Genomic DNA, 27,170 nt, shown 5'->3' on the forward strand with positions numbered 1-27,170 from the left:
CTCCTTCCCCTTTCTTGGCTTTTCCCCCTTTGCTGGGATCTCCCACGTGCATTCATTGCATTGGACTTGCCAACAGAGTTGTTTTTCCTGTTCATCTCTTCTTGAAGAAGAGCACCCTCAACATCAGCATATGACAGCATAGCATTCGAATTGCTAGTGGCTGTCCTGAATGTGTCCCAACTCTCTTGCAAAGTGCATAACAAAAAAGTGGCTTTGAACTCATCGTCCATTGCCAACTTTTGATTGATAACCTGGCTGACAATACCATTAAACTCATTTAGATGGGCTGTCATAGATGCCCCTTCCTTCATCTGAAGACCTATGAGTTTCTTCAACCAATACACTTTGCTTGAGGCACTTTGTTGGGCATACAAGTCCTGCAATCTCTGCCACATTCCCCAAGCTGTCTTCTCTTCACGAATGCTGAAAAGTAATGAGTCTGACACAGACAACATGATAGTAGATCTTGCCAGCTCATCCATATCTTCCCACTCTTCAGCAGTAAGAGAAGCGGGCATCACACCCCTTTCTTTGATAGGCTTGTGCTGCTTTTTCTGGAGCAACACATTGTAGCACTGGGTTTGCCAAATATCATAATTATGCGAGCCTTCAAGCTTCTTGATGTGAAGCAATGAAGAGCTCTCACCTGTGGTTGCCATAGCAATATGCAACCTGATAATGCCTGACTCCCTGCAAAATGTGCAAACACTGCACCAAAAGCACACAAAGTGCTCACAGTTTTTCTCCCAAAGTTTATCTCCCACTGCGGAAGCAAGAATGCAACTTTTCTCCCACTTTATGTGATGAAAACACCAAAATCTGGTTGCTGCTGATTTTGGACAGCACCTTAAATGTGCTTTTTTGCCCTTCCAAAGTGCTGTACAGCAGTACCAAGTGCTCACCAATGATGTACCAAACCTGTACCGGCAAGTTCAGCAGCTGAAATTGAACCTTTTGGTCACTCAAAACAGTGTACAGCCATGCCAAAACATGCACAAAGCTGTGCCAAATCTGTACCAGCAGGTACAATAGCAATAATTGCTCTCCTGGCTGTAAAAATGAGTGAAAATCAGACTTTAACAGTCCCGAACACTGCATACAACCGTTCCGAACAGAAATTGGGCAAGAGCCCCTTGACAGCAAGCTGATTTCTGAGGATTCAAGGCATAAATGTCTTGCCTGCTGCTTTGCCAAGCTCAACAAGCATACAAACTTGAAAAGCCCCTTGATTTGAGATCAATTTCTGATCATGCATGGTACATTGACGCACATGAAGGCATCCAGAGTGTTCACGATGCTTCCCCTGGCCACATATACATCAAATTCATGAATGCCCCTTGATTTACAGGCACATTGAGTGCTTGTAAGGCATCAACACATTATCCACAGCATCAAATGCGATTGCCTGCATGCAAATCAATCCCATCGGCACAAAAGCCCCTTGATTTGCACTGCAATTTGCTGCAATTTTACCCAAATGTGCGATTTTTCACGTCATACAGCATGTATGAGTGCTTAATTGCACAATTACATCAAAAGCCCCAAATTTCAACATCCAATTTCCTGCAAATTGATCCTGATTTGACCAATTTCCTGCAAATTTATCCTGATTGTGACCAATGTCACCCCAATTTTGCCAATTTTGCTCAAAAAATTGAGCAATTGGGCACCTGTACCTGCTCAATTGATTTAATTGATAAGAAATTCGCAAAAATTAAAGGCAAGTACCTATGAAATTCTGAATTTCTCTGATTTGCAGGTTGATTTCTGTTGCAGGAGGGGGGGGGCTTGATGAATATGCTGCTGCTGTATTGATGCAGGCAGGCCAAGGCTTCTCCTAGCTGCTTTGCTGAAGGAGACTAAGATGCAGGCGCATGCGAGGTAGGCGCACGAAAAGCAACTGGCTGAAGAAGCAAGGCAACCAGGACTACCAGGCGTACTCGACTCAGGTCAGCAACAAGGCGTGGAGTCAAAATGATGTGTGGTCGCTTCTTCTCCAGGCGGAATAGGCGGAACCAATCGTGATGCGTGGTCGCTTCTTCTCCACGTTCACCGCACCAGGAGCCTGCTCTCACCAAAGCTGGCGGCTATAGAGGCTGGCTCGTAGGCGTGTTCGCCTGAATATGGACGCCCGCCAATTAAATGCCGCCTCCGCCTAGTGGCCACCGCTACACCCACCGCTACACGCTTCAGTAGTCGGGCTGCACAGATTGTGCAGTGGCCGACGGGACCTCTTCGCTCCGCACTCAGCTTACGGCAGTTGACGCTGCGGCTACTCCTCATGGCTGATGGTCGACGGCAGCGGTTGGCTGCACACTTGCGCTGCCATCACATAGTCGCTGCCCAAATTACATACAGACTGCGCCCAGCACGTTGACTCTTTGCACTTCAAAGACCTGCTGTCTCAACGACCACACACAGTGCTCTTCTACAGTCAATTTCCAGCGTTGCAGTTCTGCTCGTGGCTCTTCCTCTGCTCTGATACCAGTTGATGGGAGAGAATTAGGGTTAAGAGTGATGTGGGAGACATACACAGAGAGAAGAACAAGGGAGAGAGAGTTGTGGGGATAAGTCAACTCATGAGGCATAAGTGTGTGACTCCCCTATCACACATGTATATTGCACTAGTACACATAGTGCACTTAGTACATTAAAAGTACTAAGTGTACTATGTACTATAACTTATGGGCTTGTACACACTATAAGGGTGGGCATAACGCCTTTACCCCAACAAACAACGTGGGGGCCTTTGCAAGTGATTACATATTTTTTCTTTTTGATCTCTTGTTTTTATGTTTTATTTAATTTTTCTCACTTTCTTTTATGGCAATCACAAGTAGGATTACAATGTTTTATTATTAAGGTTAGTGGTGGGGTTCTTAGGCTTGTTGGCAATAAGGGAGAAGAGGGGGGTCTGGAAGAATGTAAACACAATAATCAGGAATGAGTGTGAATTTTAGTTCCTCAGTTGATATATTAAAGCAATGTAAGATAGTAGCTTCTTGGGGATGTTGCTTTGTTGGACTATTGTTAAATGAACTAGAGGAAAACTTGCGCCTCCATTCTTCATCCATGTGTTTTTCAAGTTTTAATTGTATTTAAGTGCTCTTACAAGCAAATATTGATGTAGTGCTCTTGTAATGAAGTGCGCTCTTAGACTATTGATGTAGTTGCCGATGCACAAAACCATTGGAGAGACTAATAAAAAAATTTCATCGACTTGCGTGGCTAATGGAGAACATCTTCACTTTTCTTGAGAGTGGAATGTGGAGTTCTATAGTAAAGAGGAAGTTATTGATGTGTTCTATTGTTGGTGAGGTTCGGGTCGTGATAACAATAAGGATAACTTCTTGTGCTTACACCTTCCAAGAGAAATCTAGGTAATGGATCATACCATGGACCATGCTTTTGCCTACCATGGCGTCCCCATTTAGATATGTACATGAAATAATGTTGATGGTGAGGCTATGGCACTAATGAACTTTGTAGTTCTTTTGACAGTGGGTGAGTTAATACTTGTGTTTACTCATGGAGCAACTGCTACATTAGTTAGCTAGTTGAAATAAAGAATGAAAGCTAATTAGCTTGCTCATTGAGATGGCGTTGAGGAGCTTGGTAGATTACTGATGAGTATTTGATCTACTCATATTTGTGGACTCTTGGTTTTAGTGACTACTTATTCATGAGCATGAAGATCTAGAGATTATCATGACTTGTGGAGATTTCTTGATGATGTCATTACTCTCATGTAGCCATTTATATGGTAGTGGTGTGAGGACGTAGGCTAATAATGGACCAACACACTTGTTTTCTCTTTAGAAGGTTTTTTTTTCCCCGAGCATATGTATGTATTCTTATGACAGTGTGTAAGTAAAGTTATCATGTCACTTCACTTGTACTTCTTTGATTCTCATCAATCTACTTTGAGTGTTGTGCTTCCATCTATCTCTTCTTGCTTGCTATCTTGATCTCCACTCCAACAATTGATAATAGAGTAGAGTTTTTGCGTGTTTCAGAGCATTTTGGGGCTCATTCAAATGCGATGAGTTTCTACAAACATTCCAAGAGTGTCAGTTTGAATTATTTTTTTTTCGATTTTGGATTTTCTGCACTATATCAACAACATTGGATATGTAGGCAGGGCCGTCGTCATCTTCGACATTGCATCTTTGAGCTCATCTTCAATAGCTTCAATAGCATCGTCGACATTATCGATTTTTGCATTCGTGCTAAGTATGATTTCCACACTACACTCTGTAAATTTTCGTACACTTTGCAGGTTTCCTTTGTTATCAATGATCTACTAGCAACCATCTTGGTTGCATTTAGTGGGCATTGACAGTACCTGTAAAAAGCTGGGATATTTACATTCTCTGTCATCTTGGTTGCATTTAGTGGGCATTGACAGTACCTACAAAAAGCTAGGATGTTTACATTCTATGTGATAGGTTAGTTATTTGTAAGATGAAATGGCAGGCAGTGATGTATTTGGGATGCTTTCCGTTGAGCATAAGCTTGACATGACCAAATACCCATTGTGGTCATATATGATGCACCATGTATTGATTGCCAAAGGGCTTTATCATTGGCAATGAGGCATGTCCTATCTCACCAACATAGAATGGTACACGTACTTTGGATGGTGACACTAGTTTAGATGTAATAGTGGCGTCTGCCTCTGGATTTCCCATAGCAAAATAACCCGGGTGGGATGGTAGGGATACATAAGCACATGCATTAGTGGCACTTCAGTGAAAAGGAGTAAACTCATTTATAGGCTCTTTTATGTACGTTGTTTGCATACTTAGAATGATTCTAGTATTGTATATAGCCATACTTTAGAAAGTGTCTTATATTCTATTGATGCTCATGGTATTTTTTTTTTAAGAATCACTATTATTATTTTTTTAAATAATAAAAATTTTATCTGAATGCTCAATCCGAATGGCTAAAATGCAGAAAGTCTGAAGCCGAAACGGCTATAGGAAGAAAGCCTGAAGCTGAATGGCAGAAGTCAAATGCTTTAATGCGGAATGCTTGAAGCCGAATGCGGAAAGCCAAATGCTAAATGATTGACTAGGCAAAGTCTACTAACTCAGCTGATGGATGAGGAAGTCCGATGCCGAAGGTTCAATTTGCTGACAGGGCAGAACTGATGGATGCAATTGAACGGCTAATCGAGTACAACTGAAGCTAAAAGCTGAATGCTAATCTACTGACTAGGCTAGGCTGACTGACACAGCTGAATGGCTGAACAAGCAGAATTGAGACACAGAAGTCCAATGCCAAATAGAAAGCTTAATGGCTAACTAGGCTAAATTGACGGACGTAGAAGTCCAATGTCAAAAATTGAAAGCTAGTACTCAAATAATAGCAACAACAACAATAACAACAACAGAAAATAGTAGAACTCAGTGGAGACTAAAATCCAAAGCCAAAGGCTTCTGAAAGCTTGAGCTGAGTGTAGTGCTAGTGTGCACGGTTGCTTAGAATGTACAACAGTAAAAAGGAGAGCTGACCAATGTACAAAGGAGGCAGAAACCCTATATTTGTGTGGAAACAGAAAAGTGCAAGAGCTTACCCAAGCTTAAGGTGACGACGATGAAAGGATGTATGACGGTGAAGCTGAAGAAGGCCACCACCTGATTCACTGCTTCAGAGACTGATTGCAAGAAGCTATTGGTTATGTAGTCAAGATCCGAAAGGCACAATTGGAGCAATGCCATTGACAAGAAAGGCGTTAAGGCCAATCTAGCAAGAAGTCGAGGCAAGAACAGATGCGAACGTTGGTGGGTGGAACCGTTAATCGAATGCAAACGCAAGTGCTGAAACCGAGACATTGAACACCACTCTGAGCTGTTGGCATTGAAACTAAGGTCTTCATAAACACATGCTCTGATACCAATTTTGGATGACTTGGGAGAATATGCTCTTCCACACTCACACAAACACACACGTACACACAGTGACAGAGAAGCTCAGAGAGCGAGAGACAAAGCTCGATGCTAGAAAGTACTTGATAATAATGTCACAAATGAGTGGAGTACAATATAGCCCTAGCCCTAGGGTTGATGTGGCTAACACACTTCACAAGATGTGTTCACACGGGAAAAAACCCCTACCAGCATAGGGTAAAAAGTGCCCGTGTAAAGGGCTATTCATACCAGGGACTTCAAGGCTAACAATATGACACATGAAAGAGTCCCAATGTATACCATTGAGGACACATAAAACAAACATCTTTATCCACCAAATACCCATCTAGAGCTATGAGAGCATGATGAAACTCGCTACACATTCTTTGATGAGGCAAAAGTCCATCCACATCTTTTTGTATATGCATGAAGGTCCATGTAAATAACCTTCATCGATGGTAGTTTACATATGAAATCTCATTGTCTTTATTATTGGTTTTAAAGTTAACATATACTGAGACCTTACGCTCATTTGCATAACACCAAAACACATCGTGACTCCACCATGATGCAAAATGTCATCTAAAAGCTCTCCGTTACCTACAATATGCTCCAATGGAGCTAAGTTTGAACCAATGAGCTCCTTTGATCTTACTCTCCAAGAAGCTAGCAATACTTTTCTAACCTCTATTTCTTCAAGTAACCAACCATTATCAGGAGTGTAGTTATAGGTTGCATGAGAAATATCTACAACCAAGAGGCCCAAATCATAGGATTTCTTCATGTGACCAACCATTATCAAGAATGTAGTTGTACATTGCATATAAGCAATATCTACAACCAAGAGGCCCAAATCATAGAATTTCTTGGGATCTATTTCACTTCAATCAATATATAAGGTAGATACCATTGAACAAACTTTTGATTTTCTTTTGCCTTATAACTATCATAATACTTACCACTAAACAAACTTTTGATTTTCTTCTACCTTATAACTATCATAATTACTGGGAAACCTTGGCCATCTACCATATGGAATCAAACAAGGAGTGGAATTTGTCATTTTTCTTGTTATATCATCGATTTCTTTCTTCACATTATCATCTAACTCTCTCATAAGAGAACTAATGTACTTAGAAGACATAGTCAATGCTAGTATACGCATGCAATCATATACTAGATACAAAAACAAATCAAAGCCATAGAGATCATATGAAAATCTCTATAAACTTGATCTACTCGTCGTCGATAGACCTCCTTCCTTATTAAGAATTTCTTCATGAAGAGCTTGGGTGCTTGCTTGTAGCTATATTTGGTAGTGATGTGTGTGAACACACTAGGACCAGAGTTGGGGCACTTTTTCCCTCTTAAGGACGTTTTTTTTCCGCATGCTAGTATAGACCCATCTTGGGGTATACTTATCATCTTTGTACAACATACATTCTTTATCTATCTATCATCTCATTATGTGTTCCCTTGAGCTTCTCCATTGTGTATGCATGTGCGCGCGCGTATTCATACAACCTTAATTTCAACATTTAGTATTAGAGCATACGCTCCTCGCCTCTGTTGTTGCTGCTTACCCTTTAGCTTGAGTCACCTGCCTTCTTGAATTGGATCAAGGAGCCTTTCTAGGAGAAGAAAGAGGACCTAGAAGTGTGGAGTACTTTGTACTACAGCTTTTTGGTCAAATTTTTGTTCTGGGTGTATTTTGGGGGCCGTTCGTATGGGTTTCGATTTTCTGCAAACATCTTCGAGGACCAGATTTGCAATGTTCATCAGATTCTAGAGTAGTATTATTAGATCTACTATAGATGGGTGTGCAGATACATGTAAAAGCATCAGACACTCACCACATTGGATTTTGTCTACAAGCTATATTTCAACGACATTGATCTCTATATCTTACGAGTAAAATCTCTACTCACTTTACTCTACATTTCTTTCATACACCTTGCAGGTTTCCATTGTCAATGGCCTTATTAGCATCCATCTTGGTTGCATCAAAGAATCACTTAGCACTTTCAGGTTACGTGATTACTTACTTGCGTATTATAAAAAATGGTAGACAATGATGCATTTTGGATGTTATGCACATTGAGAATAAGCTTGATGCGGGACCAACTACCCGTTATGGTCCTACATGTTGTGGCATGTATTGGTAGCCAAAGGGCTATAGAATGTTGTGGTTGCTACTGAGAAACGTCCTAGTTTCTCTGATAAACATGATGCAGAAGGCACAACTATAGACACAAACTGAGTTTCACATGGTGCATTACCACAGGATAGCATACCTCCTATGTAGGAACAAATGAAGTGGGATGGAAGAGATGCGCAAGTACGTGTGTTGCTTGCTTTGTCAGTAAAGAGAAGTACCATTTCTCACATTCGATTATGCATGACTGCTGAACATTCTTAGGATGCACTTGCATTGTTGTACCATGTATATGAGAAAGTACGTGTTGCTTATCTACGTAAGCAATTAGAGTCAGAGCATATGAATGAGGGGGACTTCAAAGAAAATTTCCTTACAAAAATCAAGTATTTCAAGGAGCAGTTGTGGCCTGTGTTGATGAAGTATATCCTAATAGATCATTCTACTGTCTTGAATGCATTACCGAACTCGTATCAAAGTTTTCCTTCTACCATCAGACTCATGATGAAAGGCAGTCCAAATGCCTTGAAGTTTGAGGAGTTGGTTTCTATGCTCTTGCAAGAAGAGCAATCCAGGAAAAACAGACATGTCATGCGTATAGGAGGTCATGCTTTTGTTGCCAGTCAACAAAGAGACAAAGGTAAATCCTTTCCTCAGGGTAGTTACAAGCCAAAATCAGAGTCATCGGGTAAGCCTACAGACAAGGAAGACGACAAGCGAAAGAAAAAGAGTAAATGCAACTATTTTAGAAAACTTGGTCACTACATTAATGAGTGCAAGAAGTGGCTAGAGAAGGAGAAAAAGAAAGAGAAGGAGAAGTGGCTAGACAAGGAAGGCGATAAGCCAAAGAAAAAGGAAAAATGCAACTATTACAAGAAATGCTACTACATTAATGAGTTCAAGAAGTGGCTAGAGAAGGAGAAAAAGAAAGACTTAAGTATGACTGTAGCTAATAGATTAATATCTAATGCAGAAAACGAAGAATCTACAAACTATGCACATGAAAATTAGACTTTCATTGTGCAATGCAGTTTTGACCCTTTGCATAAGAATGTATGTATGCTTGCTATAGATATATATGTATGGTATTTTTATAGTGGTGCTAGTAAGCACATTACTTCTCATCATAGTTTGTTCTCATCACTTAAATATGCTCCATAGGGAAACAATGTTACATGTAAGGAGTTTCATGTATACATGGTTGATCATGGGATAAAACATTAATGTACTTTTTCCTATATACCTCAACAAAACAGTGTTGCTGAATGTAAAAAAGTCTCTCATGGAGATGGCATGTTTTATGGTCAAAAGTCAAGAGTACCTCATAGTTATTGGCTAGAAGCAGTCATGTGTGCAACGTATGTTTTGAATAGGTGTCCTACAAAGGCTTTGCATACAATTATGTCTTTTGAAGCTTGGAATGGTAGAAAACCTTCCATGGCTCACTTACTCATTTTCTTATGTACTTGTACTTGAGCAAATTCACTAGCAAGACGATAAGACTATTAAATGTATTTTTGTGTGGGGTATAGCTTGGAAAGTAAAGGTTATCGTCTCTATCATCCTGCTACTAAGTGGATTCTTGTGATGAGTAGAGATCTATTTGTGAAAGATGTAATTCAACCCTTGCTTTCATGTTAACAACATCAAAATATATGTTTGGAGGATATATTTGGCACTCTTCTTTCATTGTTCAACATAGGACACATTAATGTAGAGCATTTGGTTACTCAAAGAAATGCTGAAAATCAACCTACACATGTTAAAAATCAGCATGTTTTTTTAGCACACAGATCAGCCTATTGATGAGACAAATGTGGATGATGTAGAAAGAAGAGAAATTGAGGAGTCAAAAAGTATGCCAAAATGGTTGGTGCAGACACTATGTGATAACAAATTGGCCACTTCTTTGCCTAGTGGAATATGTGCATGTTCTCATCATGCACCTCATGTTGACGTAGGTCATGCTCTTATTGCTAGTTTATGTAATGAAGAGGAACTTGTCTCCTTTGATGAAGCAAAGGAATATAAAAATTGGATGAGTGCTATGCAATCTGAGTATGATTTGATACTTAAAAATGATACATGGGATTTGGTAGACTTGCCTCTTGGCAAGGACATTGGTATGAAATGGGTTTTGTAAGCTCAAACGTAGAGCGGACGATAGTGTTGAGTGATACAAAGATACACTTGTTACAAAGGGTTTTACGCAAGAGAAAGGCATTGACTATGGTGAAACCTTTATACCAACATGTCGTATGACTACCATGCGAAGTATCATTGCATTAGCAGCACGTAAAGGTTGGAATGCACGTCAGTTGGATATCAAAAGTGCTTTCTTGAATAGAGATTTGCATGAGGAGGTCTATGTATCTTAGCCTCGTGGTTTTGGTCAGGAATCAAAAGTATGCAGATTGAAGAAAGCTTTATATGGAAGCAGGCTCCTAGAGCATGGTACGGAAAGATATACACCTACTTGGTTGCACAGGGTTTTTGATGGTACCCTCTATATTAAGAGGAATAAGGATGTTTTATTGGTCATTGGGTTATATGTTGTTGACATGCTGTGCACACGCCTTAATGATGATCATATTTCACCTTTATAGTTGATTTAGAGAAGTCTTTTGGGATGTCAGATCTTGGACCATTCCACTATTATTTGGGCATTGCATTTTGGCAGCGTAATGGTGGTATTGGAGGAAATACATAGATGCATTGTTGAAGAGGTTCAATATTGAAGAGTGTAAACCTATGGGCTACACCTATGGAGTTGGGTTTATGACTAAGTCTTGAAGATATAGGTGATCCATTTTGATGTTGGCTTGTATCAAGAAGCTATTGAATGCCTTATCTTTTTGTGTAATACTTAGCCTGACGTTCAGTATGTGGTCTCAATATTGAGTCGATTTATGCATAGCCCAAGCACAAAGCATTGGTTGACGAAGGCTCTACGAGAGAAGTTTGAAGCTTTTCGTAAAGCTTTAAATTTACTTCCCTTTGGGGACTAGTTTGATCATAGTCTAAAGAGTATGGCACATCTCTGTACTTTTAGTGCTAGCTCACCCCTTGTTCACATCATCACTTTAGGAAAAAATTATAGCCATATTTGGTAGTGATGTGTGTGAACACACTAGGACCAACCAAGGTACTTTTTCTCTCAAGTTTAGGAGGTTTTTTTCCCCATGCTAGTATACAACCATCTTGGGGTATACTTATCATCTTTGTACAGCACACATTCATTATTGATCTATCATCTCATTGTGTGCTCCCTTGAGCTTCTCCACTATGTGTGTGTGTGTGTGTGTGTGTGTGTGTGTGTGTGTGTGTGTGTTCCATGACCATGTTATGTGCATGAAATCAAACACCATGACCATCCATGGCATCCTTGTAGAGTGGTCTTCAACATAGAGCATCTCAACAAATAGTAGTCCACCTGCTCCTCATTGCTACCATTGGGGCACAATGACAGCAAATACATCATCCATGGTCAATAAATCTATAAGCTCATCATATTCAACAAGTAGTTGAACTAATAGTTTACTTAAGCTAGGTCTATTTTATTTATCTTAATATCCTCCAATCCTAGAACCACCGATATCTCCAAAGAGAATTCTAATAATTCTACCTTGAAACTCCACAGAAGCGTGATGTTCATCTCAAATTACTTGCAATCCAATCACTCTTTGTATAATTTTATCAGCTAAACATAGCTCTATATCATCCATGTCATCTTCCTCTCTTGAGGAGAATGATCTCTACATGTCTCTATAAACACAGGTATGTTATCCATGACATCCTTCTCTTGATGAGAATGGTCTACTTTCCTATGTTCTAATGGGACAAATTGGCAAGTATGCAAACCAAGGTCAGAGGAACTAGTGTCAAATCTTTCATCAACTTCCTTATGCCTCGCATACATGGATGGAGCAACCATTTAACCATCATGGCAATAAGTTTTACATGTACACTACAATTGCCTCCATCTATGAGATGCTAATATTTTTATCATGCACAGAATTATTGTCATCCATAAAATTATACTCATTCAAATCTAGACTAGCTCTTGGGTGTCTATTTCCAGACGTCTTAGCGGCGATAATGTGCATAGAATGTCCTTCTACGAATGCCTGGGTAACAAAGACGTGTGTCTACATTTGTAATTGCATCTACGTCTTCCTAGGTTTTCATCTGTTGATGCCATTTGAAACAAAAATGTCTAAGTAAACATTAATCAATAACCAATAAGTGTATGCTTAAACTTATAGTTATAAAAGCATCATCATCTAAAATAAAAGCTTACTAGCTTTAACATATTATCAACTCTCTCTCTCTGTCTCTCTCTCTCTCTCTCTCTCTCTCTCTCTCTCTCTACAAGATTTCAAAGTGACATTATCCCCATAAATTAAGGAGTTATGGTTATAGGCTTGATTAGATGTTTTGGCTACACTCAACCTTTAGTGATATATTTTATGTATTTGCATAAATATATGCCATCCAAGGTTATCAATCTCTCATGTTTATCCTCTAAAGTTTTTCTTAACAAAATGTCAGATTTTTTCCATAATAGTGGTGAGTTCTAGTGGCCCTTTACCTCCCTTGAGTAGTAAACACAACTGTAGACTAGCTGTGTTGTGATCAATGATGTGAAACAAGAAAAGGGATAGTTGGGATTATCATCAAAGGGAAGAGGAGGCATAGAGAGTACAATGGGCCCGCATGAATGAGTTTATTTTACAGGCCCGGTAGGTTGCTTTATGCACCCCAGTTGGAGCAGGGAGTTTGGTGGCCGAGAAGCTAGAAAATGGATAGCAACATGCAGAAAACTACAAAGCTAGGGTTGGTATGTGTGTGTGTGTGTGTGTGTATTTGTCGATGTGTGTTATCCAAACTAGATTGGTAGCTAATACAAGCATGATAAACCTTTGAATATGTGATTTGGAAGGACATGTAATTGACAAATGTTTCCATAAGTTCCCAAGTTCTAGCATGAAAACAAATACTCTATATAAGGGGGTATCATGGGCATCATGTGTCCTCAAGCTTATAATGCAAGGAGAATTACACTTTCTCTACCCAATAGCAGCCACACTACTATGAATTGCCTTCTTGCTTTGCTTGGCTGCAATGTTGGTATATGCTAGTTGTGGCTTGCACTCTTGTTTTGCTTACGGGCACTCGCCACTGTGCGCTTCCTTGTGACTGCATGTTATTGCTTGCACTACCCATTACCCTTGCATGCACCCACTCTTGCAGCCCATATGCCCTGCTGATCGTGCATGCACTGCCCACTTGGCCACCACCGATTGATACTAAGATAACTAGTTGATTGCTTTAAGATCCAGCTACTTAGAGACACGAAAATTCGACACCAAGATGAATTAGCTTGGATACATATAAAGAGACTTGAGATAAGTGCAAGTAATATATTCATTGCTTGAAAATGGTCCCCTTTTATATAAGGAGCTACACCTTTTGGTTTGCACATCAATATAGGATAATTTCCTTTGCTCATGTGGCTCCATGCTAGACTTTGCTCTTGCTTGGCTACTCATACTCACTCCCGACCCCTTTGTTGTGCTCAATGGCACCACATTTCCCAACAACCCTTACCTATGTACAACTTACTTTGCTTGTCTCTTGAGATTGTAAGACAAACTGATGCTTTCATACCATGAGAAGAATGCAAAGGAGAGAGTGAGCTTGAGCTCCTTGCAAAAGCAAACATCTTTACACACACACACAATAATAGATAACCATACAAGAGAGATGGATGGCTGAATTTTCTTCATTCTTCTTCACTTGTCTACAACCATAACATGAAGATTAGGAGTATACACTATCATTAGAACATTTCGGAGGTCATTTAGAGGGCCTTAAAGAAGAGAGAGAAAATAGAATCCCACCAATCAGAAAGACACCAATGTAATGTTGGAAAATTGCTAAATGCATATAAAAATATATCAATTTTTTAATAGTATATTCAAAAACCACCGTATTCATCTAAAAAGTAATCCTTTTTGGAGAAAATGAGTGCCAATGGCATTGAAGATGCCTGACAAAGTACAAGGCATATCTTACAGAGCATATCTTCTCTAATATTATAGAGGAGGAAAAAAATTGAATGCTCTCCCAATTTTTTGGTCTTCTTCGTCACATATACTTTACTCATAAGCTTGTTCTTCTTCTCTCTCTAATCTATTTTTTCAAAAATGGCTACAATCCATCGCTTTGTATCATATTAGGCTTATCCTGCATCTGAGGATATTGACGAAATAACTCAAAGGCCAAGGAGATCTAGAACAACAGTGCATTCAATAATTGTCTCCAATATAGTCAATGAGCAGAACTAATGGATTCAACTTCAAATAAGTAAGGGAACTTGGGTGCTTATGCAACCAAGAATATTTACGTTACATCATGGAAGGGTAGAATCGAGGACTTTAAGATAGAGCTTGGGAAAACAAATATAAAGGAGGTTCTTGTGTGCAGCATGTCTACATGCACAAGGAGCTTGTGCTTGGCAAAGATGATAATTCATCCTTACCCCCACACATATTAAATTGTAAGCCACTGACCTTTGATTTAATGCAATCTTGTTCTTTCTTATATTTGCATTCTCTCATTCAAGTGTTCAATGTTTTTTTGTATGTGCAGATGTGTATCCCTCCTTCTATGCAGAGTGGCAACTAATTGAGTGCATCATCGGGATCATGAATGTGTTGCATGCACACATTGGGCAGCTATGCAGTATGAGGGGAGAAGTGCAAGAAGCCTTGTAGAGGTAGGTATTTGTTTTAATGACCACTTCTACTCTTTGTTGGATGGGCGTTTGGAGAAGCTTCCTCTCGACGGAGAATGGATTGGACCATTCCTGATTCTTCTATTATAGAATCTATTAAGAGTAAGCTTTACAAAGATGTGTAGCGATCATTGAGAGGAAGTATACCCACACGAGTAGTGAAAATTATCTTGTACATTTCAATAACTATTTTTGTGGAGATATTCAATGTTTGTTAGGTGAAAATTACAAAAACAATGTTTGTTTTGCAGAAATTTAGAGTCTGGTTTCTTGGCTAAACTACTTGATGAGAGCTGGGAGGGGTGGTTGCAAGATGAGGGTACTCACTTTCGTTCACTCTCTCTAAAATTGGGACATCCATGCATCTCGGGCGGAGTACCTCAATCGTGATAGTGCCGCGAATTAAAAGACGACACGTGCCTCCCGAGCCTAAATCGACATATCTCGATCGAGATGCCAACTAATGCCACGCTAGCAGGTCCGGGTTTCCAGGCGTCATCCATGTCACCAATACATGTCACCGCCACCACATTATCTCGATCGAGATATCTATGCCACTCGGATCCACATCAGGGCCACGCTGTATCCCCCTAGGCATATTTGACTAGCACATCTCCATCGTCCACGTATCTTGAACGAGAAATTAACATCAAATCGCGACCATTCATTGTTCGAGGTAATGGGATACAATCTCCACCGTCCCCATATCTCGATCGAGATACTGAGATCAAATCTCAACCGTCCAAATATCTCGATCGAGATACAGAGATACAATCTGCACCGTCCAAATATCTCGATCGAGATACGTAGATGCAATATCCACCGTCCAATTATCTCGATCGAGATACGTAAACGCAATCTATACCGTCCATTCACGTACGTTGGAAGATGCGATCTCGGCCGTTTAAATATCTCGATCGAGGTATATAATGAATCTTGACCGTCGACATACGTTGTCGTGGTAATGACTTTAAATCGTGGCCGTCCATGTACCTCGAACGAGATAGTAATATCAAATCTCAACCGTCGATCCTTCCCCAACCCTAAAATTAGGTGTGTATCTTGGCCGTATGTTGCACTAACCCTAATATCCAGAGCGTTAATCTTGCAAACCCTAAATTGCATGATGTTACCGAACCTCGATCGAGGTTATAAAACCGGAAAACTTTTTTTTTTGCCTCATTGTCACAAGTCGTTTTCACTCTCCTTGCTCTCTTGATTTGGATTAGCATTAGTGAGCCCATTAGCATTGTTTTATAGCTTCATTAGTGCTACTTAGCACTAAGCATTAGACCCTTCACATTAGACCCTTCACATTGGACCTTTGTGTTTGGCTTAGGTTTTAGCATGGAGTCACACGAGGAGGGCCACGAGGAGGGCCGCTCATCTATTGCGGACCTCATCGCGGAGATAGACCGCGAGTTAGCGGCTATCCGTAGGAGTACTAGAGACACACCGTCTACATTACATATCGTGGCAGACTTGGAGGCGATGCTTGCGTCCCTTCGTAGCCTTCACGATATTGTTTATGTAGATGAGTGGATAGCCCACCATCGCACTGCTCTTGTGTCACATGGCCTGACATATCGTTAGGTCTGTGATCTTGCTCCTATTAGGGACGGAGCCTACCTAGATCTTTTCCTCGATAGTCGTGGGATGAGGCCTGGGGCGGGCAAGCCCCTTACTATTTCGCGGTGTTCTCATCCTCGTATGGCGGCACATATCTATAGTCGATATGTTGCCGCATATGGGAGGATGCCGAACAACCGCCATATTCCCATATACTTTGCAAAGCAGTTTTGTCTTAGGGGAGGAGGTGGATTACACCAGCCATCGTCCGGGTGGTGGTGCTGGCCGAGGCCGTCTCCAGGACCAGGGTAGGTGGCCTCCACCAGCCCTTCGTGTAGCACCTACCACAGATCCTTCATTTGTGCCATTGTCGACAGTAGAGGCTCTTGGCACCCAGGTCGGCATTGACGTACGGAGTACCACGGAGAGCATCCAGCACGTGGTGCGCCTGTTCTCACGATCTATACCGACGACAGATGTCGAGGTATTTACATATATATTACGTCTTAAGTTTTTTTGGTCATTTATCTACATGTTTATATATACTTTTCTATATTTTTACATGAGCAGCATGGTTGATTGTGTCACGTAGTTTCCCACACCTACCACTGAGAGACTCACTCAGGAGTTGGTAGAGGCGAGAGCGGAGATTGACCGCCTCAGAGCTGCATTACAGATGGCAGAGGCAGCTACTGCAGAGGCACAGCATCTGAGAGAGTCCGACATCCAGCAGGTAGGTTTCTCTTGTATGTAAAAGAGTTATAATTAAGGTCCTAAGTTATAAATTTCTTTAAGTAATACCTAATGAGAGACTAATCAATTATTTTAATGCTTTACTTTTTTGCGTAGGCTCGGACCGAGGTAGAGAGCTCTAGAGCTGAGGCACAGCATCATCAGATTATGGAGTAGATTGCCCAGCATAGGGCAGAGCAGTTGATGCTGCATGTTCGAGAGTTTCGTAGATCCTCGGACGTGACAGTGCCTTACCTACCTTTATATCCACGGCCTGTCACACAGAGGTTTTTCGACGACCTCTCCCGCAGGATGCACCACCCTTCCTACGTGATGCGTGCTGCGCTTTATGTATCGAGGACATTGATAGAACAGGTGGATATGCCCTGGGATGTGGACATATTTTCCACTTGTCTTGCATCACCCAGGAGCTAGTCCGGTTCTCAGCATGCCCCTCCTGCCGTGCACGCGTCGACCTAGCGACGTACAGGGTTTTGAGCATCGATGATCTTCACCCAGGCCTCATTTGAGTAGATGCCAGGACTGGCAGGCCTATTGATTTTACATCAGCTATTGACTTGGGACTCGACGCCTTCGACGATAGAGCCCAGGAGCCTAAGGTGCCTCCTGAGATAGAGTGGAGCTCACATGAGTTTGATGCTTACCAGAGAGTCCTACATGAGAGCCAGATCATAGCATATGAGCGCGTGGGTGGTGCTGGCCCTAGTGGCACCTCGGGTGATGGTGCTAGCAGCAGTGCTGCTTCTCATGAGCAGTGTGTCCTTACAGCAGAGGAGCTTATACGAGCAGAGTGGCAGACACGTACCATTGCAGATTATAGATTTTGGGTTTACAGACAGAGGCATCTTGCATTAGCACGACGTAGAGAGAGAGAGAGGGCCATAGCAGCTTTTGGGACTCGTGAGCTCCCGAGTACACTGGCACCAGCTCACGATCCTGCCTTTGAGGCAGACCTCCCCCCAGACATTCGACGACCCCCGCAGCCGGCACAGCCTCCTCGACGTGCACAGCAGCCTCGATGCGCACGTTGACCGGCAGTTAGAGATGACGATTTTGATTGGGTTGCCGTTCATAGTGACTAAACTCAGACTAGCTGGGTTAGCTCACTTACATTGTACTTAGATTTTTGGGCAGTGACTAACCTCAGGCTAGCTGGGGTAGCTCATTTTCATTCTGATGTACTTATTTGATGTTTATATCATTATGCGTTTTTTCATTATTGAGTATCAATACATTTTAGTTGATGTTCTTGATTTTATTATATTTTTTAACACTTTGGCTATCATATTGTTTGTTGAAAATCTCCATGCCATCGTACCCAAACATGCTCTGATGGGGACCAAACTTTGCAAGCATGGGGGGGGCACCCATCCCCACATGCTTGCAAAGTTTGGTCACAATCAGAGCATGTTTGGATTGGTAATTAGCGCCCAGTGCGGGTTTTTGAAGTCTCTTGGTGCTTAAGAGGCCATGGAAAATCCGGGCCTTCCCCATACCATCGTACCCAAACATGCTCCGATGTGGGGACCAAACTTTGCAAGCATGTGGGGGTGGGTCCCTCCCACATGCTTGCAAAGTTTGGTCACAATCAGAGCATGTTTGGATTGGTAATTAGCGCCCAGTCCGGATTTTTCAAGTCTCTTGGTGCTTAAGAGGCCATGGAAAATCCGGGCCTTCCCCATACCATCGTACCCAAACATGCTCCGATGGGAACCAAACTTTGCAAGCATGTGGGGTGGGTCCCCCCCACATGCTTGCAAAGTTTGGTCACAATCAGAGCATGTTTGGATTGGTAATTAGCACCCAGTGTGGGTTTTTCAAGTCTCTTGGTGCTTAAGAGGCCATGGAAAATCCGGGCCTTCCCCATACCATCGTATACAAACATGCTCCGATAGGGACCAAACTTTGCAAGCATGGGGGGGTGGGTTCCCCCCACATGCTTGCAAAGTTTGGTCACAATCAGAGCATGTTTGGATTGGTAATTAGCGCCCAGTCCGGATTTTTCAAGTCTCTTGGTGCTTAAGAGGCCATGGAAAATCCGTGCCTTCCCCATACCATCGTACCCAAACATACTCCGATGGGGACCAAACTTTGCAAGCATGTGGGGGTGGGTACCCCCCACATGCTTGCAAAGTTTGGTCACAATCACACCATGTTTGGATTGGTAATTAGCGCCCGGTGTGGGTTTTTGAAGTCTCTTGGTGCTTTAGAGGCCATGGAAAATCCGAACCTTCCCCATACCATCGTACCCAAACATGCTCCGATGGGGACCAAACTTTGCAAGCATGTGGGGGTGGGTCTCCCCCACATGCTTGCAAAGTTTGGTCATAATCAGAGCATGTTTGGATTGGTAATTAGCGCCCAGTGCGGGTTTTTGAAGTCTCTTGGTGCTTAAGAGGCCATGGAAAATCCGGGCCTTCCCCATACCATCGTACCTAAACATGCTCCGATGGGGACCAAACTTTGCAAGCATGTGGGGGTGGGTCCCTCCCACATGCTTGCAAAGTTTGGTCACAATCAGAGCATGTTTGGATTGGTAATTAGCGCCCAGTGCGGGTTTTTCAAGTCTCTTGGTGCTTAAGAGGCCATGGAAAATCCGGGCCTTCCCCATAACATCGTACCCAAACATGCTCCGATGGGGACCAAAATTTGCAAGCATGTGGGGGTGGGTCCCCCCCACATGCTTGCAAAGTTTGGTCACAATCAGAGCATGTTTGGATTGGTAATTAGTGCCCAGTGCGGGTTTTTGAAGTCTCTTGGTGCTTAAGAGGCCATGGAAAATCCGGGCCTTCCCCATACCATCGTACCCAAACATGCTCCGATGGGGACCAAACTTTGCAAGCATGTGGGGGTGGGTCCCCCCCACATGCTTGCAAAGTTTGGTCACAATCAGAGCATGTTTGGATTGGTAATTAGCGCCCAGTGCGGGTTTTTCAAGTCTCTTGGTGCTTAAGAGGCCATGGAAAATCCGGGCCTTCCCCATACCCAAACATGCTCCGATGGGGACCAAACTTTGCAAGCATGTGGGGGTGGATCCCCCCCACATGCTTGCAAAGTTTGGTCACAATCAGAGCATGTTTGGATTGGTAATTAGCGCCCAGTGTGGGTTTTTGAAGTCTCTTGGTGCTTAAGAGGCCATGGAAAATCCGGGCCTTCCCCATACCATCGTACCCAAACATGCTCCGATGGGGACCAAACTTTGCAAGCATGTGGGGGTGGGTCCCCCCCACATGCTTGCAAAGTTTGGTCACAATCAGAGCATGTTTGGATTGGTAATTAGCGCCCAGTGCGGGTTTTCAAAGTCTCTTGGTGCTTAAGAGGCCATGGAAAATCCGGGCCTTCCCCATACCATCGTACCCAAACATGCTCCGATGGGGACCAAACTTTGCAAGCATGTGGGGGTGGGTCCCCCCCACATGCTTGCAAAGTTTGGTCATAATCAGAGCATGTTTGGATTGGTAATTAGCGCCCAATGCGAGTTTTTGAAGTCTCTTGGTGCTTAAGAGGCCATGGAAAATCCGGGCCTTCCCCATACCATCGTACCCAAACATGCTCCGATGGGGACCAAACTTTGCAAGAATGTGGGGGTGGGTCCCTCCCACATGCTTGCAAAGTTTGGTCACAATCAGAGCATGTGTGGATTGGTAATTAGCGCCCAGTGCGGGTTCTTGAAGTCTCTTGGTGCTTAAGAGGCCATGGAAAATCCGGGCCTTCCCCATAACATCGTACCCACACATGCTCCGATGGGGACCAAACTTTGCAAGCATGTGGGGGTGGGTCCCCTCCACATGCTTGCAAAGTTTGGTCACAATCAGAGCATGTTTGGATTGGTAATTAGCGCCCAGTGCGGGTTTTTCAAGTCTCTTGGTGCTTAAGGGGCCATGGAAAATCCGGGCCTTCCCCATACCATCATACCCAAACATGCTCCGATAGGGACCAAACTTTGCAAGAATGGGGGGGGTGGGTCCCCCCCACATGCTTGCAAAGTTTGGTCACAATCAGAGCATGTTTGGATTGGTAATTAGCGCCCAGTCTAGATTTTTCAAGTCTCGGTGCTTAAGAGGCCATGGAAAATCCGGGCCTTCCCCATACCATCGTACCCAAACATGCTCCGATGGGGACCAAACGTTGCAAGCATGTGGGGGTGGGTCCCCCCCACATGCTTGCAAAGTTTGGTCACAATCAGAGCATGTTTGGATTGGTAATTATCGCCCAGTGTGGGTTTTGAAGTCTCTTGGTGCTTAAGAGGCCATGGAAAATCCGGGCCTTCCTCATACCATCGTACCCAAACATGCTCCGATGGGGACCAAACTTTGCAAGCATGTGGGGGTGGTCCCCCCCACATGCTTGCAAAGTTTGGTCACAATCAGAGCATGTTTGGATTGGTAATGAGCACCCAGTCCGGATTTTTCAAGTCTCTTGGTGCTTAAGAGGCCATGGAAAATCCGGGCCTTCCCCATACCATCATACCCAAACATGCTCCGATGGGGACCAAACTTTGCAAGCATGTGGGGGTGGGTCTCCCCCACATTCTTGCAAAGTTTGGTCACAATCAGAGCATGTTTGGGTACGATGGTATGGGGAAGGCCCGGATTTTCCATGGCCTCTTAAGCACCAAGAGACTTCAAAAACCCACACTGGGCGCTAATTACCAATCCAAACATGCTCTGATTGTGACCAAACTTTGCAAGCATGTGGGGGGGACCCACCCCCACATGCTTGCAAAGTTTGGTCCCTATCGGAGCATGTTTGGGTATGATGGCATGGAGATTTTCAACAAACAATATGATAGCCAAAGTGTTAAAAAATATAATAAAATCAAGAACATCAACTAAAATGTAATGATCCTCAATAATGAGAAAACTCATAATGATATAAACATCAAATAAGTACATCAGAATGAAAATGAGCTACCCCAGCTAGTCTGAGGTTAGTCACTGCCCAAAAATCTAAGTACAATGTAAGTGAGCTAACCCAGCTAGTCTGAGTTTAGTCACTATCAAGATAGAGATCTAGTCAGCAGCACCCTCTCTAGCTCTCAACTGCTCTAGAATGCTCTCATGGTCATCCACTCGAAGCCGAAAACGAGGGTGAGAACTGTGTTTTCGGCTTTGTACTCGAACAAGAGTGAGCCTGGTAGCAACCACTAGATGAGAGAAATAAAATGCCTCTAACTCCCACTTCCACTGCTGGAACTCAAGACTCCCCCGATGAAGTCGAATCTGCTGGTAGAACCGGCCTGCCACAATCATGCTATGGGCGTTAGAAGAAAACCCATGATCATCCACTGTATCCTGGTCAAGCATGCACTTTGGCCTAGTGCAACTCATCAGATAGTAGTCTACTCCCTCGCTATTTCCCTCACTGGCAATAACAGCAAATACATCACCCTCCTGTAGCAAATCTGTCAGGTCATCATAACAAACCATGAACACAGGACCTGTGTGCTCATCAGACACCACTGGATGTGAAGGATGCTCGGGGGAGAGGAATGTCTGTATCCATGCATCTGCCCATCCTCTCGAGGCACAATGTGACCAATCGCCATCCATACATGCTCCACAGAAGCATGCAAACCGTCGTGTGTAAATCGTGGGGGCCGCCATGCACGTGCTCCTGATGGAATGTAAGCCCAAGGTGCCAGGTACTGTGTCACAATCATGGGAGGCTCTACGGTCAATCATGCCACCATCCACATGCCAAAAAAATCTCCTGACAATCCGAGCATCACGTTTGGGGTACGATGATGCTGCACTCCCATACAAATGTTGGGAGCACCACTCGACTACGTGGCCCGCATCTCTGAACCGCTGAGCATCCTGTCGCAGCTGATGACGCCTCAAGGCACGTTTCACACACGCGCCCGCACCATCATGCTCTCCCTTCCCGTGACCAGTCTCAAAGAATGACCAAATCACTGGGATACTAGACTGCACATGCCACCTATAAATCCATAAAAGATAGTCTTAGTTATTGTTTTCTTTAAGATGTTCTAGTGAATTTAGTTTAATTGTAAATGTAAGAAAGCCATAAGTACTACCTGTAGAGCCAATAGAATTGACGTGATGACTTGAACTGTGCGCCACAACCATCCGACCAAACCCATCGCTGGACATGTCTGATCCCACAATCTCCTAAAAAATCATCATGGAGATGAAAACAGTGTTGCACAAAATGTGCATCATGTGAACGATCATCACTGATATAGAAATGATACTCTCGAATAATGACACGGGTCTCGGGGGTACTCGCTATCCCATCTACATGAGCCTCTGCATGTCGATAGCTAATGTGGATCATAATAGCAACCTGGTGAGGTAAGCAATACATACATTTAGGACATAAAAAATCAAATAAGTAATGTAGCTCAAACATAAGACAAATATTACAAAATATAACCATTACCTGCTTTGAGAAGTAATACTCAGATTGTATCTCCTGAAAAGGTGTGAAAGTGTAGTTCTCTGCAAAATCAATCACAGAGACGACCACACCAATAGGAAACTCTGCTAGGCATGCTCGGAACTGACGATCCTGCCTCTTGGCACAATGACTGTGCCGTATGTAGGGGTAGATCTGCTCCCTAAATGTGGCTGTGAAGTGACAACGTGGTGTATGTTTGTCCACGAGCTGCAACTTCCTGGACTGTCCACCACTCTGGAGCTGGTGTGTCACATACTCATAACGTTGCCATGCCACTATCTCTTGGTCACTTGCATCAAGATCTACCATCTGTAGATGTGCAAGTGAACCACATGATGTGCAATTGCTCTCCACACAAGGCATCCTATGGAACTGGGCATCCTTCGTGCGTGCACACAAAAGAGAGTGGATGAAATCACGTGGACTACGAGGCAACTCTCTATGCCCACTAAGAGAACGGAACACATCATAAAAAAGTTTGAACTCAACATGGTAGCGACAACAACATGTGTCACGCTGACGTGAGTACCTCACAAACCAAGGCTTACACCCCTCAAATGACCTTTGCCCAATTTTAAGCTCTGGATACGAAGCCACAAATTGAGAATACAACTCAGTTTGGGTCATTTCAAGAAAGCAAGCACCGTGCTCAATGAGCACTTCTCTTGTCACTCTCTTACGCAAAGCTTTCTTGAAAACTGGCGATGCACGACAATTCTCCTCCCAAAAACTTTCTATCAAGGTTCTAGTGGTTTCATCTAGTAGGCGATCATGCCTAGCTACACGACCACTACTCGCCCACATAGCACCAACCTCATTGGCATCTAAACTTTGTCGCCTAATAGACCCAACTCTAAGTGCGTGTGGTGCTATGGAAAGGATGCGAGATGTGGCACTAACCTTACCCTTCATTTGGGAGCTACTTATGGCTGCCACAATAGCCCGTCGAGCAGCCAAAGCATCCGCAGAGTTCCTCTTCTTGTTAACTATATAGGAATGACGAACACTTTGTAGCACCGCCATGCCATCTCTCCTCTCTCTTCGACCTCCAATGTCGGAAAGCGCCCTGCAGTTGGCCATGTTGGGCAGATCAATCAAAGCATCAAGCACACATTCCTGTGATGAAGGCGTGAGGTCTTTGAAATAGGAATGGAAGATTGCATGGGCACGACGATGTGCCCCTGACTTTGATAGTTCTTTCCTATCCACACGAAGGGCGCCCAAAGGAGGGGAGGTGGGTTCTTGTAGAAGAGAGGACTCAAGAAGGGCGGGTTCATGTGGATTATCTAAACTAAGGGGTAGTGGAGGGGAAGAGGGCGTAGGGAGAGGAAGTGGAAGAGGAGGAGCAAGGCTTGGATCATCGCCAACAACGGAAGGTGTTGCTCGTTGACGTGCTCTCCACTCTCTCTTTCTCTCACGAGCTACCCTTCTCCTCTCCTCCTCTTGAACTTGGTGGATGGGGGGAAGTCTAGTCCTATCACGTTTCCGACTCCTACGACTTTGAGAACCCATTCTCAAGGAAGCTAAGAGAGAAAATATTATAAAGGCTCAATGATAGGATAGTACTAGAGATAAGTGTGGGATAGTACTAGAGATGTGTGATTATATAGGAAAAATAGGTTATCCACTTCAAATCTCATTGGATTTCCTATCTAAGATTGATTGGATAACTAAGATAAACATAAAGATAATTAAAGATAAACTATTATCCACTTAAAAATCAATATTATTTATAATATTTATTAACAAGTCTAAATATTTATCATTACTAGATATATAAATGTATCTTTAAAGATATCTTTTATTTTATAATTATATAACTGCTTTTTTTAAATAAAGTATTTTTTTTTAAATTTTATTCAAAGGTTTATTCTACATAAAAAAATTTCAAGAAATATTAAATTAATTTTTTTTAAATTAATAATATGATCTTTAATAATATTTTTATTGATCTAATCCCAAAATATAATCCTTTAAAATTAGTGATTTTAAATTCTTTTATTTAATAAGTTACATATATTTTATTATTTAAATTTCTATATTCTATTTCTCTAAATTACTAAATTAACTTTTCCAAAAATATGTTTTTGAAAAAAGAGGGGAGGTGGGAAGGAGATGCCACGTGTCACAAGCGTGTATAACACGTGGCATTCTCTTGACATGTGGCACTATTATGGTTGATGTGGCAATTCCATGATGTGGCATGCCATGTCACCATGTGCGAGGTGGCATGCAAAGGTGGCAAGATGATGTGGCATTAATGATGACTAGGATGATGAGGTGGGGAGTCAACTAGGTTGACCATGTTGACATGGAGGGTGGAGGTGGCAAGCTGAGGTGGCAAGCTGCTTATGTGGATCCTCTCGATGCTCATGTGGACATAAAGTGGCATGCATATATAAGACTTGTGCCTACCCAAGCCTCACACATGGAATGAAACCTAAGCTGTGAAGTTTACCAAGCCTAGATTTCCAAACCTAACTAGGATTGGTTTTAGACTTGAAAAGGGGAGAGTGGACACAATATGGGAATTTTCACTTGGGAGGATTGAAAATGGACCTTCCCATACTCAATTCAAGCCAAATTTTTTTTAATAAATTCATGGCAACAAGAGTATTGATCCCTTGAGTTTTTAGATTGAAAGATTCAATATTTAATTTTCTAGAATTAAATTACTATTGATTTAATGGGCCTCTAACAGTCATAATAAATTTTCCAAAGTAAATCTACAAAAATCCAACCGTTAGATTTGTAATTTTACCTTATACCCACATTATACTAATCTTTCCCAATCTAATCATCACTAGATCCATACAATTTGAGCATTTTAAATGGTAGATGTGGTGGGAAGATAAAATAGTATGTTTTTTAACAATTCTAATACCTTTTAAATAATATAGAAAATAGTAGAACACATCAAAAATTACTCGATAAATCAAGTTAAGCTCTATGTTATTTGTATTTGTGATATGCAAAGTGGGAACATCATATGAGTAATAATGTAAAAGTTATAGGCAATTTACTCACATTCACTGTACCTGTCTAAACCTAGGACATGGCCTGTATACAAACTTGGTTTCCAAAGAAAAGGAGATTTGTAATTATTAGATATTCAATCAGATTATAGTGTGCCCAACTTTGCATATGATGTTTCGTTAGAAGACCTTGAAGTGAAACTCCTTGGCTAACTATGAGAGATTGGCTATTCTTCTTGAAAAAATGCCTGTTTTCCAGCTAAAGCCAAGGGCGCCCACTACATGAAACTAGATAACCTCATCTTGCAACCACCCAGAGACAGGAAAGTACATGCAGAAGTCCATTGTGAGATTGCATTAGACACACAGTAAATGTTAAGTATATGATAGTAACACAGAAATTCATTGTGTCATTTTGGTATAAAGGTCTCGTTACATTAAAGGAGAGCTAGTTTCAATGGATCAAGAAGCTACAAGTTTGGAGCACAACAAGGTGATAGATATTGAAGTTTATGAGATGAGGCCTCAACCTTGTTAACAATCATTTCACTACGGGATCTATGCAATCTACTGCAATTGAG

The sequence above is a fragment of the Cibotium barometz genome, chromosome 2, assembly GCF_041138505.1.
Source record: "Cibotium barometz isolate CiBa-2024 chromosome 2, ASM4113850v1, whole genome shotgun sequence".
NCBI classification, from domain to species: Eukaryota; Viridiplantae; Streptophyta; class Polypodiopsida; order Cyatheales; family Cibotiaceae; genus Cibotium; species Cibotium barometz.